The sequence below is a fragment of the Daphnia carinata genome, chromosome 8 (genome assembly GCF_022539665.2).
Source record: "Daphnia carinata strain CSIRO-1 chromosome 8, CSIRO_AGI_Dcar_HiC_V3, whole genome shotgun sequence".
In the NCBI taxonomy this organism is placed as follows: Eukaryota; Metazoa; Arthropoda; class Branchiopoda; order Diplostraca; family Daphniidae; genus Daphnia; species Daphnia carinata.
The window spans coordinates 5,577,363-5,593,021 of NC_081338.1; the positions used below are offsets into that span (position 1 = coordinate 5,577,363).

The following is a 15,659-nucleotide window of genomic DNA, read 5'->3' on the forward strand; positions in this document are numbered from 1 at the left end:
GTTTGCCGCCCATGGCCTACTATAATCACGGCCAGCAAACGCGCAATACCCCCTGCGCCTAAAACTAAAATTGCCAGAGGGGCCTAATACCCCAAATCGAACTCCACTTGCCGCAGCTTCATTCCACCCATTCCGATTTCCCCGACTTTTGCCACTGAATGGTAAAGGAGGTGAATTACTAGTGCCCCGGTAGCAATTTAACTATCAAAACTTTGGTGTAATGGGTAGAACTTTCAGTTGGAATGCGGGAGACCCGTGTTCGAATCCAGCATAAATCTTTCTTTTTTCTCCTTTCCTATAGTAAACTGGCCACGCGCGGCGCTAGATTCCACTTTCCATTGTTTTTCCCACTCATTTCAATTCTTTGTTAGTTACCAAACAGTGGAAAGTGGAGCTCGGTTTGGGGTATTAGACCCCTCTGGCAATTTCGTTTTAGGCGCAGGGGGTATTGCGCGTTTGCTGGCCGTGATTATAGTAGGCCATGTTGCCGCCATTCAGACTCTAACTAACAATCGTCTCTGTTAGAGAATTTTGTGCAGGTATTGCTTTTGGTCTTAGAACATTCTGGTAATATGTTTGTGTATATGTTGGTCCAAACATAATTTCTAAAGTGAGTGATAACGGGATAATTGTGTTTCGTTTAGGTTTTGAATGCGCGGACAAATTTGACGAAGGTAGTTTTACTCAGTAATTATTGATTGAAGTGGTCAAGCAGTGAGCTTCCTGCCCGGGATGTTGGAGAAATAGAACTGAAAGGGTATGTAATCCGAATACGTAGAAATGGAGTAATTGGAAAATTAAATAACATTTTTTTTTCTTGTAAAACGAATTTGCTAGCTGTCAGTGGTCGATTGTGCTCTAGGGAAATGTGTATTTGAGAGTTTGTCGTCTTAAAACCATGGCTTTGAAGATAATGATTATGAAACAACAAGGTAAGTGTCTTCTTGTATTCCTAGTGTGATAACTTTAAAATGGTTTTACCCCTAGTGTCATGAAGCTGGCCACAACTCGAAAGGCTGCCTGAATCTGTTCAGTGAATTGACGGAAGATGGAAAGCCTCATGAACAATACATTCTGGAAGCTGTGACATACGATGAAAAGGAAATGTTTAAGGGCATTGTCTGTTGGGAATGCTTTAACAATTTTGATAAATTTGTCCTTCAGGTAAGCCATTTCTGGAAACTGTATTTTGCGATTTGTCTTTATTTATATATGTATTTTGCTTTAGGTTACAGGAAAAGATGTACCACAATACATAAAGATGTAATCAGTAAATCCATAGTTTTCTCCATGTCATTATGGATGTCCAGTCTTCCAACATTATTTGATCAAAATATAGAGGCGGAGACAGTTTTAGGAGTGAGCGATGACTGTGAAGAATCTATATAGGTAAATGTTTTATTCTGTGTTTTATTAAAACTTCCCCATGTCATTTTCAAGAGATATTTTTGTTTTTAGGTAGTTCTATGGATGTGTAGAGAATGGTGGTTGCAGGGCAGAACTCATTCTTTTATGCAGTACCTCACCATTTTTATTATAAATTGTCTTTTGGCCCGCTTAATGTAGCTGGAACATGAAATATTGGAATTGTAATGGTAGGACATTTGGCTAGCTATGTCTAGTTTTATTTATATTCTATATATTCAATTCTATTAATTAATTGTATCATTATAATTAAATTGTTATGTTTTATTCCAGGCTGACCAGAATTACAAACACATTTTTGCAGGAGTTTTTCAGCTATCATTGTTTTTCAGTGCTCAGAATAATTTGGCTTAGCATAACATTACTTCGGAAACACGGGTCTGTTTTAAATTCTTAACTTGAAACAATGAACATCAAGATCTATAGTTTTCTTCTGTTTTAAATTCGAAATGTTAACCTTTCCATTGAAACAATGGAAAGGGGCGTCAGCCAACATTTGAACATCGTCTGGAAAGCCAACATTTAATTGTTTGCAGCACAGTTTCCCTTGAAAAGATCAATAATTATAGTTTTCTTCTAGAGATGTTATTATAGATGCCCAATCTACCAACAGGATTTGATCGAAATGTAGGTGGAGACCTTTCCATGGTGTGACATTATTATAAATCTTGAATTTAACAGGAAATATTTCATTAATACCAATAAATATTTAGCAGGAAATATTGCATGGTTGTTAACTGATTGGAAATTATGCTGTTTTTGAAAACAGACACTGTTTAGTTTTATCCGAAAATTATTTTTGGGTTATAATATTTTATTATTTATCTGTATAACTTATATTATTATATTTATAATTTATTTATCTAGATTTATTGTTTGTGTTGTTGGTGACCAGAGTTACAAGCACACTTGAGTGCTCTGTACTAGTCTTTCAATGGGATTGTAGTGACAGGATATCTGCCTGGTTTTGGACAAAATATTTATTTCTGGGTAATAGTATGTTTTGTTTAACATTTATCTAGTCTATTGATTGAGAAGGAATTTTATTATAATAACATTATTTTAATACAGTGACCATATATTAAAACACCTTAACAAAGATTTGTTAAGCATAGGTCTTTCAGTGAACAGATTTAAAGTTAGTATACCATCAAATGATATAATACTTACTCAGAGTCGGAACATGTTGAAATATTAAGTAGAATCACCTTTTCTGTAATGGTATTGATAAGACTGTTGATAACTAATAATTTCTATTTACATTCAGGAATAGCAGGTCAGTAATGTGATACAATGTACAAGTTTTCCGGATGACCACCAACAATAATAAAATCTAGCAGACACAGTGAATATACAGTATGGTACTATAAATGTTTTAAATAATTAGTGGTACTTAACAATTTTCAATTCCTCATTTGTTGTAGTTTGAAAGGCAGCCAGAGTATACACTTCAGCACCTACTCACACACAGATTGGAAAACAGTCATTCTTTATAGTAATGGAATACTAGTGGTAACAGTTTGATTTAATTAAGAATTAGTCGACTAACATAGATTTAGAACCAATTTAAACGATGTCATGCCGAGATTAATTGCTGTGCAAATCGTAACCAGCTTAAACGGGGGCGCCAAACAGTGACATCTAGCGGGGGAAAAGTGAGGAAGTAAGAAAAACCGCGGTTTGCCCGATCAAAGACGATCGGGGCGGAGTCCTAAGTTGTCACACACCGGTATTAGTCGCCATTTTCTAGTTCTTTGTCAAATGTGAGACTGGTTGCGAGCATCTGACGCGTAAAATATTGGACATTTGAGGCAACCATGGTAAAGTAATATTTGAATGTATATCGCCAAGAAAACATTGTTAACATTCAACACCATCAGAAACTTTAATTTGAGAATACTTAATATGTGAAATTCCTTTTCAAATTACAAATGAATGGTATGTGATAAAGAAGAAATTATAAAAAGTAATTATTTTCATGCAGAGGCCTTGTATTTTTTCTTCTAAAATTTAGAGAACATTACAAGTTATGCACAAGACATTGTTGTCTTTGCCCTCGTACTCTCATCTCCATGCCAGATGGTCATTAAGAAGGATCATAAATGTGTGGTAATATCATTCTTCCACATTCCACTATTGCATTATTTTTTCCATTTTTTTATCTCATATCATTGAGAATTATTAAATTGTAAACAATTCATTTAAATTCAACGATTAATTTTCTTTCATGTTGTCAGCTCTCCCATAGAACGTGACGTAACTTCTGTTACACTAACGTGGGATCAGAAAGCTTCAGTTACAGGTATTCTTGCCAAAAGATATTTAATTGCTCGTGCTGTCACGGGCTCCGGCAAAACAGTAATCCAATTAATTAACGCTTACTAATTTTGAAACCTGGATGTCCTCATACTGACTTGATTCAAAGGGGTTGGTGTGAACTGGGTAAGTTGAAGTAAAAGTAATTTTGAGTGGGCACGCTGTTAATTGCGACTACTAAAAGGTCCAATTGCATCTAAGGTATTCAACAAACCTTTTGTGATATTCGTTGATTAAGTCATCTAAAATTTAACGATTTTTCATGCGGGTGGCGTACTTGGAACGGTTTTGAACATTGTTATTGGCAATTTACTTAGTTTATTGGCATTTTACTTAGTATTGAAATTAAATCAACTTTAAATGGACAACTTGATGGCCAAAAGATAAATAAACTATCGGAATGATTCATGTTTTTATTTTTTAATCAGTGAGGTCATATCGTCATTTTTTGATTTCGTGAGAGATCAACAGTTAAACTACAAGAATTTTTATCAGAAAGTGTCCGCCAAACAGTATCGCCATCTATTGGTACGACATTCAGTTGAACCATTTTAGACTCGGCTAAGGACCATGTATGTTTAAAGTAATGTTTCGTTATTGTTTACTGACAAAAAATTTCATATTCATGATTCTTATTAAATTCAAAATCTAAATGATATACAGTTATCTAGTTTTTTTTAAATTATTTGAAGTAAAAGTTCTGGAACGGGCCACTGCACCAACTTTTATATTTAAATAACTCAAAAACCATCAAGTCTACATAAAAACAAATTGCATATTCATGATTCTTATTAAATTTACAATCCAAATGATGTATAGCTATCTATTTTAATTGATATTAAGTTTAAAGTAAATGTTTGGTATCGGGCCTTAAATTTCTATCATACCAACTTTTATAATTTAAATAACTCAAAAACCATCATGTCTACATAAAAACAAATTTCATATTCATGATTCTTATTAAATTTAGCATCTAAATCGTATATAGTTATCTAGTTTTATTTATATTAACTTTTTAAGTAAAAGTCGAGCTTGGTGTTTTGTCGGGCCTTAAATTTCTATCGTACCTACTTTTATATTTGAAATAACTCAAAAACCATGACGTCTACATAAAAACAAATTTCATATTCGTGATTCTTACTAAATTTCCAACCTAAATCATGTATAGTTATCTTGTTTTATTGACGTTATTATTTTGAAGTAAAAGTTGTTGACCGGGGCCTAAAATGTCTATTGTACCTACCTTTATATTTAAAATAACTGAAAACCCACAAAGTCTACAATAAAACAAATTTCATATTCATGATTCTTACTAAATTTACAATCTAAATGATGTATAGTTATCTAGTTTTATTGATATTAAGTTTAAAGTGTATGTTTGGCATCAGGCCTTAAATTTCTATCATACCAACTTTTATAATTTAAATAACTCAAAAACCATCATGTCTACATAAAAACAAATTTCATATTCATGATTCTTATTAGATTTAGCATCTAAATCGTATATAGTTATCTAGTTTTATTTATATTAACTTTTTAAGTAAAAGTCGGGCTTGGTGTTTTGTCGGGCCTTAAATTTCTATCGTATCTTCTTTTATATTTGAAATAACTCAAAAACCATGAAGTCTACATGAAAACAAATTTCATATTCGTGATTCTTACTAAATTTCCAACCTAAATCGTATACAGTTATCTTGTTTTATTGACATTATTGTTTTGAAGTAAAATTTGTGGGCCGGGGCCTAAAATGTCTATTGTACCTATATTTATATTTGAAATAACTCAAAAACCATGAAGTCTACAAAAAAACAAATTTCATATTCTTGGTTTTTGAAAATGAAACTAAAAATTTTGAATAATACAACGTTTAATTACATTACTTTTTAAAAATGTTTTCCGTTTTCCAATAGGCAACGTTGCAGGAGGGGGGAGGGGGTCGCTTGCTTCTGAAGTACCGGACTTATTCCCGCATTTTTCGCCGCGATTGTGGTCGATGTATTTGCTAGATATTGTTTGCCGCCATTCTGAAAATCGTCCCTGTTAGAGACTCTTGTGCAGATATTGCGTTGGATCTTAAAACATTCTGGTAATATGTTTGTGATAATTCTTCATTATCCTACTGCTACTTGCTTGGCTAATTGTCTTTTTCAGAATTTTTCTTGTCAGATTTGATTATCCGATTTTTGAGAAAATAGAAAAAAAATCTAAGGGCATCGTCTGTGGGAAACGCTTTAAAAATTTTGATAAATTCGTCCTTCAGGTAAGCCATTTCTCGAAACTGTATGTTGTGATTTAAAAATGTCCATTGGGTCTGCTTTAGGTTACAGGAAAAGATGTACCTCAATACACAACACCATTCGCAGAAGCCTGCCTGTGCCATCTACTGCTTCAAAGCTTTAAAAATTCTGGCTACATAAAACCAACAAGTGTTCAGAAAGCTTCAGTTACAGGTATTCTTGCCAAAAGATATTTAATTGCACGGGCTCCGGCAAAACAGTGATCCAATTAATTAACGCTTACTAATTTTGAAACCTGGATGTCCTCATACTGACTTGATTCAAAGGGGTTGGAGTGAACTGGGTAAGTTGAAGTAAAAGTAGTTTTGAGTGGGCACGCTGGTAATTGCGACTACTTAAAGGTCCAATTGCATCTAAGGTATTCAACAAACCTTTTGTGATATTTGTTGATTAAGTCATCTAAAATTTAACGATTTTTCATGCGGGTGGCGTACTTGGAACGGTTTTGAACATTGTTATTGGCAATTTACTTAGTTTTATTGGCATTTTACTTAGTATTGAAATTAAATCAACTTTAAATGGACAACTTGATGGCCAAAAGATAAATAAACTATCGGAATGATTCATGTTTTTATTTTTTAATCAGTGAGGTCATATCGTCATTTTTTGATTTCGTGAGAGATCAACAGTTAAACTACAAGAATTTTTATCAGAAAGTGTCCGCCAAACAGTATCGCCATCTATTGGTACGACATTCAGTTGAACCATTTTAGACTCGGCTAAGGACCATGTATGTTTAAAGTAATGTTTCGTTATTGTTTACTGACAAAAAATTTCATATTCATGATTCTTATTAAATTCAAAATCTAAATGATATACAGTTATCTAGTTTTTTTTAAATTATTTGAAGTAAAAGTTCTGGAACGGGCCACTGCACCAACTTTTATATTTAAATAACTCAAAAACCATCAAGTCTACATAAAAACAAATTGCATATTCATGATTCTTATTAAATTTACAATCCAAATGATGTATAGCTATCTATTTTAATTGATATTAAGTTTAAAGTAAATGTTTGGTATCGGGCCTTAAATTTCTATCATACCAACTTTTATAATTTAAATAACTCAAAAACCATCATGTCTACATAAAAACAAATTTCATATTCATGATTCTTATTAAATTTAGCATCTAAATCGTATATAGTTATCTAGTTTTATTTATATTAACTTTTTAAGTAAAAGTCGAGCTTGGTGTTTTGTCGGGCCTTAAATTTCTATCGTACCTACTTTTATATTTGAAATAACTCAAAAACCATGACGTCTACATAAAAACAAATTTCATATTCGTGATTCTTACTAAATTTCCAACCTAAATCATGTATAGTTATCTTGTTTTATTGACGTTATTATTTTGAAGTAAAAGTTGTTGACCGGGGCCTAAAATGTCTATTGTACCTACCTTTATATTTAAAATAACTGAAAACCCACAAAGTCTACAATAAAACAAATTTCATATTCATGATTCTTACTAAATTTACAATCTAAATGATGTATAGTTATCTAGTTTTATTGATATTAAGTTTAAAGTGTATGTTTGGCATCAGGCCTTAAATTTCTATCATACCAACTTTTATAATTTAAATAACTCAAAAACCATCATGTCTACATAAAAACAAATTTCATATTCATGATTCTTATTAGATTTAGCATCTAAATCGTATATAGTTATCTAGTTTTATTTATATTAACTTTTTAAGTAAAAGTCGGGCTTGGTGTTTTGTCGGGCCTTAAATTTCTATCGTATCTTCTTTTATATTTGAAATAACTCAAAAACCATGAAGTCTACATGAAAACAAATTTCATATTCGTGATTCTTACTAAATTTCCAACCTAAATCGTATACAGTTATCTTGTTTTATTGACATTATTGTTTTGAAGTAAAATTTGTGGGCCGGGGCCTAAAATGTCTATTGTACCTATATATATATTTGAAATAACTCAAAAACCATGAAGTCTACAAAAAAACAAATTTCATATTCTTGGTTCTTGAAAATGAAACTAAAAATTTTGAATAATACAACGTTTAATTACATTACTTTTTAAAAATGTTTTCCGTTTTCCAATAGGCAACGTTGCAGGAGGGGGGAGGGGGTCGCTTGCTTCTGAAGTACCGGACTTATTCCCGCATTTTTCGCCGCGATTGTGGTCGATGTATTTGCTAGATATTGTTTGCCGCCATTCTGAAAATCGTCCCTGTTAGAGACTCTTGTGCAGATATTGCGTTGGATCTTAAAACATTCTGGTAATATGTTTGTGATAATTCTTCATTATCCTACTGCTACTTGCTTGGCTAATTGTCTTTTTCAGAATTCTTCTTGTCAGATTTGATTATCCAATTTTTGAGAAATTAGAAAAAAAATCTAAGGGCATCGTCTGTGGGAAACGCTTTAAAAATTTTGATAAATTCGTCCTTCAGGTAAGCCATTTCTCGAAACTGTATGTTGTGATTTAAAAATGTCCATTGGGTCTGCTTTAGGTTACAGGAAAAGATGTACCTCAATACACAACACCATTCGCAGAAGCCTGCCTGTGCCATCTACTGCTTCAAAGCTTTAAAAATTCTGGCTACATAAAACCAACAAGTGTTCAGAAAGCTTCAGTTACAGGTATTCTTGCCAAAAGATATTTAATTGCACGGGCTCCGGCAAAACAGTGATCCAATTAATTAACGCTTACTAATTTTGAAACCTGGATGTCCTCATACTGACTTGATTCAAAGGGGTTGGAGTGAACTGGGTAAGTTGAAGTAAAAGTAGTTTTGAGTGGGCACGCTGGTAATTGCGACTACTTAAAGGTCCAATTGCATCTAAGGTATTCAACAAACCTTTTGTGATATTTGTTGATTAAGTCATCTAAAATTTAACGATTTTTCATGCGGGTGGCGTACTTGGAACGGTTTTGAACATTGTTATTGGCAATTTACTTAGTTTTATTGGCATTTTACTTAGTATTGAAATTAAATCAACTTTAAATGGACAACTTGATGGCCAAAAGATAAATAAACTATCGGAATGATTCATGTTTTTATTTTTTAATCAGTGAGGTCATATCGTCATTTTTTGATTTCGCGAGAGATCAACAATTAAACTACAAGAATTTTTATCAGAAAGTGTCCGCCAAACAGTATCGCCATCTATTGGTACGACATTCAGTTGAACCATTTTAGACTCGGCTAAGGACCATGTATGTTTAAAGTAATGTTTCGTTATTGTTTACTGACAAAAAATTTCATATTCATGATTCTTATTAAATTCAAAATCTAAATGATATACAGTTATCTAGTTTTTTTTAAATTATTTGAAGTAAAAGTTCTGGAACGGGCCACTGCACCAACTTTTATATTTAAATAACTCAAAAACCATCAAGTCTACATAAAAACAAATTGCATATTCATGATTCTTATTAAATTTACAATCCAAATGATGTATAGCTATCTATTTTAATTGATATTAAGTTTAAAGTAAATGTTTGGTATCGGGCCTTAAATTTCTATCATACCAACTTTTATAATTTAAATAACTCAAAAACCATCATGTCTACATAAAAACAAATTTCATATTCATGATTCTTATTAAATTTAGCATCTAAATCGTATATAGTTATCTAGTTTTATTTATATTAACTTTTTAAGTAAAAGTCGAGCTTGGTGTTTTGTCGGGCCTTAAATTTCTATCGTACCTACTTTTATATTTGAAATAACTCAAAAACCATGACGTCTACATAAAAACAAATTTCATATTCGTGATTCTTACTAAATTTCCAACCTAAATCATGTATAGTTATCTTGTTTTATTGACATTATTATTTTGAAGTAAAAGTTGTTGACCGGGGCCTAAAATGTCTATTGTACCTACCTTTATATTTAAAATAACTGAAAACCCACAAAGTCTACAATAAAACAAATTTCATATTCATGATTCTTACTAAATTTACAATCTAAATGATGTATAGTTATCTAGTTTTATTGATATTAAGTTTAAAGTGTATGTTTGGCATCAGGCCTTAAATTTCTATCATACCAACTTTTATAATTTAAATAACTCAAAAACCATCATGTCTACATAAAAACAAATTTCATATTCATGATTCTTATTAGATTTAGCATCTAAATCGTATATAGTTATCTAGTTTTATTTATATTAACTTTTTAAGTAAAAGTCGGGCTTGGTGTTTTGTCGGGCCTTAAATTTCTATCGTACCTTCTTTTATATTTGAAATAACTCAAAAACCATGAAGTCTACATGAAAACAAATTTCATATTCGTGATTCTTACTAAATTTCCAACCTAAATCGTATACAGTTATCTTGTTTTATTGACATTATTGTTTTGAAGTAAAATTTGTGGGCCGGGGCCTAAAATGTCTATTGTACCTATATATATTTGAAATAACTCAAAAACCATGAAGTCTACAAAAAAACAAATTTCATATTCTTGGTTCTTGAAAATGAAACTAAAAATTTTGAATAATACAACGTTTAATTACATTACTTTTTAAAAATGTTTTCCGTTTTCCAATAGGCAACGTTGCAGGAGGGGGGAGGGGGTCGCTTGCTTCTGAAGTACCGGACTTATTCCCGCATTTTTCGCCGCCATTGTGGTCGATGCATTTGCTAGATATTGTTTGCCGCCATTCTGAAAATCGTCCCTGTTAGAGACTCTTGTGCAGATATTGCGTTGGATCTTAAAACATTCTGGTAATATGTTTGTGATAATTCTTCATTATCCTACTGCTACTTGCTTGGCTAATTGTCTTTTTCAGAATTCTTCTTGTCAGATTTGATTATCCGATTTTTGAGAAAATAGAAAAAAAATCTAAGGGCATCGTCTGTGGGAAACGCTTTAAAAATTTTGATAAATTCGTCCTTCAGGTAAGCCATTTCTCGAAACTGTATGTTGTGATTTAAAAATATCCATTGGGTCTGCTTTAGGTTACAGGAAAAGATGTACCTCAATACACAACACCATTCGCAGAAGCCTGCCTGTGCCATCTACTACTTCAAAGCTTTAAAAATTCTGGCTACATAAAACCAACAAGTGTTCAGAAAGCTTCAGTTACAGGTATTCTTGCCAAAAGATATTTAATTGCACGGGCTCCGGCAAAACAGTGATCCAATTAATTAACGCTTACTAATTTTGAAACCTGGATGTCCTCATACTGACTTGATTCAAAGGGGTTGGAGTGAACTGGGTAAGTTGAAGTAAAAGTAGTTTTGAGTGGGCACGCTGGTAATTGCGACTACTTAAAGGTCCAATTGCATCTAAGGTATTCAACAAACCTTTTGTGATATTTGTTGATTAAGTCATCTAAAATTTAACGATTTTTCATGCGGGTGGCGTACTTGGAACGGTTTTGAACATTGTTATTGGCAATTTACTTAGTTTTATTGGCATTTTACTTAGTATTGAAATTAAATCAACTTTAAATGGACAACTTGATGGCCAAAAGATAAATAAACTATCGGAATGATTCATGTTTTTATTTTTTAATCAGTGAGGTCATATCGTCATTTTTTGATTTCGCGAGAGATCAACAATTAAACTACAAGAATTTTTATCAGAAAGTGTCCGCCAAACAGTATCGCCATCTATTGGTACGACATTCAGTTGAACCATTTTAGACTCGGCTAAGGACCATGTATGTTTAAAGTAATGTTTCGTTATTGTTTACTGACAAAAAATTTCATATTCATGATTCTTATTAAATTCAAAATCTAAATGATATACAGTTATCTAGTTTTTTTTAAATTATTTGAAGTAAAAGTTCTGGAACGGGCCACTGCACCAACTTTTATATTTAAATAACTCAAAAACCATCAAGTCTACATAAAAACAAATTGCATATTCATGATTCTTATTAAATTTACAATCCAAATGATGTATAGCTATCTATTTTAATTGATATTAAGTTTAAAGTAAATGTTTGGTATCGGGCCTTAAATTTCTATCATACCAACTTTTATAATTTAAATAACTCAAAAACCATCATGTCTACATAAAAACAAATTTCATATTCATGATTCTTATTAAATTTAGCATCTAAATCGTATATAGTTATCTAGTTTTATTTATATTAACTTTTTAAGTAAAAGTCGAGCTTGGTGTTTTGTCGGGCCTTAAATTTCTATCGTACCTACTTTTATATTTGAAATAACTCAAAAACCATGAAGTCTACATAAAAACAAATTTCATATTCGTGATTCTTACTAAATTTCCAACCTAAATCATGTATAGTTATCTTGTTTTATTGACATTATTATTTTGAAGTAAAAGTTGTTGACCGGGGCCTAAAATGTCTATTGTACCTACCTTTATATTTAAAATAACTGAAAACCCACAAAGTCTACAATAAAACAAATTTCATATTCATGATTCTTACTAAATTTACAATCTAAATGATGTATAGTTATCTAGTTTTATTGATATTAAGTTTAAAGTGTATGTTTGGCATCAGGCCTTAAATTTCTATCATACCAACTTTTATAATTTAAATAACTCAAAAACCATCATGTCTACATAAAAACAAATTTCATATTCATGATTCTTATTAGATTTAGCATCTAAATCGTATATAGTTATCTAGTTTTATTTATATTAACTTTTTAAGTAAAAGTCGGGCTTGGTGTTTTGTCGGGCCTTAAATTTCTATCGTACCTTCTTTTATATTTGAAATAACTCAAAAACCATGAAGTCTACATGAAAACAAATTTCATATTCGTGATTCTTACTAAATTTCCAACCTAAATCGTATACAGTTATCTTGTTTTATTGACATTATTGTTTTGAAGTAAAATTTGTGGGCCGGGGCCTAAAATGTCTATTGTACCTATATATATTTGAAATAACTCAAAAACCATGAAGTCTACAAAAAAACAAATTTCATATTCTTGGTTCTTGAAAATGAAACTAAAAATTTTGAATAATACAACGTTTAATTACATTACTTTTTTAAAATGTTTTCCGTTTTCCAATAGGCAACGTTGCAGGAGGGGGGAGGGGGTCGCTTGCTTCTGAAGTACCGGACTTATTCCCGCATTTTTCGCCGCCATTGTGGTCGATGCATTTGCTAGATATTGTTTGCCGCCATTCTGAAAATCGTCCCTGTTAGAGACTCTTGTGCAGATATTGCGTTGGATCTTAAAACATTCTGGTAATATGTTTGTGATAATTCTTCATTATCCTACTGCTACTTGCTTGGCTAATTGTCTTTTTCAGAATTCTTCTTGTCAGATTTGATTATCCGATTTTTGAGAAAATAGAAAAAAATCTAAGGGCATCGTCTGTGGGAAACGCTTTAAAAATTTTGATAAATTCGTCCTTCAGGTAAGCCATTTCTCGAAACTGTATGTTGTGATTTAAAAATATCCATTGGGTCTGCTTTAGGTTACAGGAAAAGATGTACCTCAATACACAACACCATTCGCAGAAGCCTGCCTGTGCCATCTACTACTTCAAAGCTTTAAAAATTCTGGCTACATAAAACCAACAAGTGTTCGGAAAGCTTCAGTTACAGGTATTCTTGCCAAAAGATATTTAATTGCACGGGCTCCGGCAAAACAGTGATCCAATTAATTAACGCTTACTAATTTTGAAACCTGGATGTCCTCATACTGACTTGATTCAAAGGGGTTGGAGTGAACTGGGTAAGTTGAAGTAAAAGTAGTTTTGAGTGGGCACGCTGGTAATTGCGACTACTTAAAGGTCCAATTGCATCTAAGGTATTCAACAAACCTTTTGTGATATTTGTTGATTAAGTCATCTAAAATTTAACGATTTTTCATGCGGGTGGCGTACTTGGAACGGTTTTGAACATTGTTATTGGCAATTTACTTAGTTTATTGGCATTTTACTTAGTATTGAAATTAAATCAACTTTAAATGGACAACTTGATGGCCAAAAGATAAATAAACTATCGGAATGATTCATGTTTTTATTTTTTAATCAGTGAGGTCATATCGTCATTTTTTGATTTCGCGAGAGATCAACAATTAAACTACAAGAATTTTTATCAGAAAGTGTCCGCCAAACAGTATCGCCATCTATTGGTACGACATTCAGTTGAACCATTTTAGACTCGGCTAAGGACCATGTATGTTTAAAGTAATGTTTCGTTATTGTTTACTGACAAAAAATTTCATATTCATGATTCTTATTAAATTCAAAATCTAAATGATATACAGTTATCTAGTTTTATTGATATTATTTGAAGTAAAAGTTCTGGAACGGGCCACTGCACCAACTTTTATATTTAAATAACTCAAAAACCATCAAGTCTACATAAAAACAAATTGCATATTCATGATTCTTATTAAATTTACAATCCAAATGATGTATAGCTATCTATTTTAATTGATATTAAGTTTAAAGTAAATGTTTGGTATCGGGCCTTAAATTTCTATCATACCAACTTTTATAATTTAAATAACTCAAAAACCATCATGTCTACATAAAAACAAATTTCATATTCATGATTCTTATTAAATTTAGCATCTAAATCGTATATAGTTATCTAGTTTTATTTATATTAACTTTTTAAGTAAAAGTCGGGCTTGGTGTTTTGTCGGGCCTTAAATTTCTATCGTACCTACTTTTATATTTGAAATAACTCAAAAACCATGAAGTCTACATAAAAACAAATTTCATATTCGTGATTCTTACTAAATTTCCAACCTAAATCATGTATAGTTATCTTGTTTTATTGACATTATTATTTTGAAGTAAAAGTTGTTGACCGGGGCCTAAAATGTCTATTGTACCTACCTTTATATTTAAAATAACTGAAAACCCACAAAGTCTACAATAAAACAAATTTCATATTCATGATTCTTACTAAATTTACAATCTAAATGATGTATAGTTATCTAGTTTTATTGATATTAAGTTTAAAGTGTATGTTTGGCATCAGGCCTTAAATTTCTATCATACCAACTTTTATAATTTAAATAACTCAAAAACCATCATGTCTACATAAAAACAAATTTCATATTCATGATTCTTATTAGATTTAGCATCTAAATCGTATATAGTTATCTAGTTTTATTTATATTAACTTTTTAAGTAAAAGTCGGGCTTGGTGTTTTGTCGGGCCTTAAATTTCTATCGTACCTTCTTTTATATTTGAAATAACTCAAAAACCATGAAGTCTACATGAAAACAAATTTCATATTCGTGATTCTTACTAAATTTCCAACCTAAATCGTATACAGTTATCTTGTTTTATTGACATTATTGTTTTGAAGTAAAATTTGTGGGCCGGGGCCTAAAATGTCTATTGTACCTATATATATTTGAAATAACTCAAAAACCATGAAGTCTACAAAAAAACAAATTTCATATTCTTGGTTCTTGAAAATGAAACTAAAAATTTTGAATAATACAACGTTTAATTACATTACTTTTTTAAAATGTTTTCCGTTTTCCAATAGGCAACGTTGCAGGAGGGGGGAGGGGGTCGCTTGCTTCTGAAGTACCGGACTTATTCCCGCATTTTTCGCCGCCATTGTGGTCGATGCATTTGCTAGATATTGTTTGCCGCCATTCTGAAAATCGTCCCTGTTAGAGACTCTTGTGCAGATATTGCGTTGGATCTTAAAACATTCTGGTAATATGTTTGTGATAATT

General features: G+C 31.6%; 2 long non-coding RNA genes across 2 annotated transcripts; both read left to right on the forward strand.

Annotated features, from left to right (window-relative positions):
* The first annotated feature begins 1,240 nt into the window (after positions 1–1,240).
* On the forward strand, positions 1,241–2,124 carry LOC130699196 (uncharacterized). The gene is made up of 4 exons (XR_009003386.2): positions 1,241–1,389; positions 1,459–1,595; positions 1,699–1,803; positions 2,020–2,124. It is a non-coding gene; the product is annotated as an uncharacterized LOC130699196 (long non-coding RNA).
* Positions 2,125–8,178: 6,054 nt separating this feature from the next.
* LOC130699195 (uncharacterized) lies at positions 8,179–8,948 on the forward strand. Its single transcript, XR_009003385.1, has 3 exons — positions 8,179–8,282; positions 8,348–8,456; positions 8,517–8,948. It is a non-coding gene; the product is annotated as an uncharacterized LOC130699195 (long non-coding RNA).
* Positions 8,949–15,659: the final 6,711 nt, after the last annotated feature.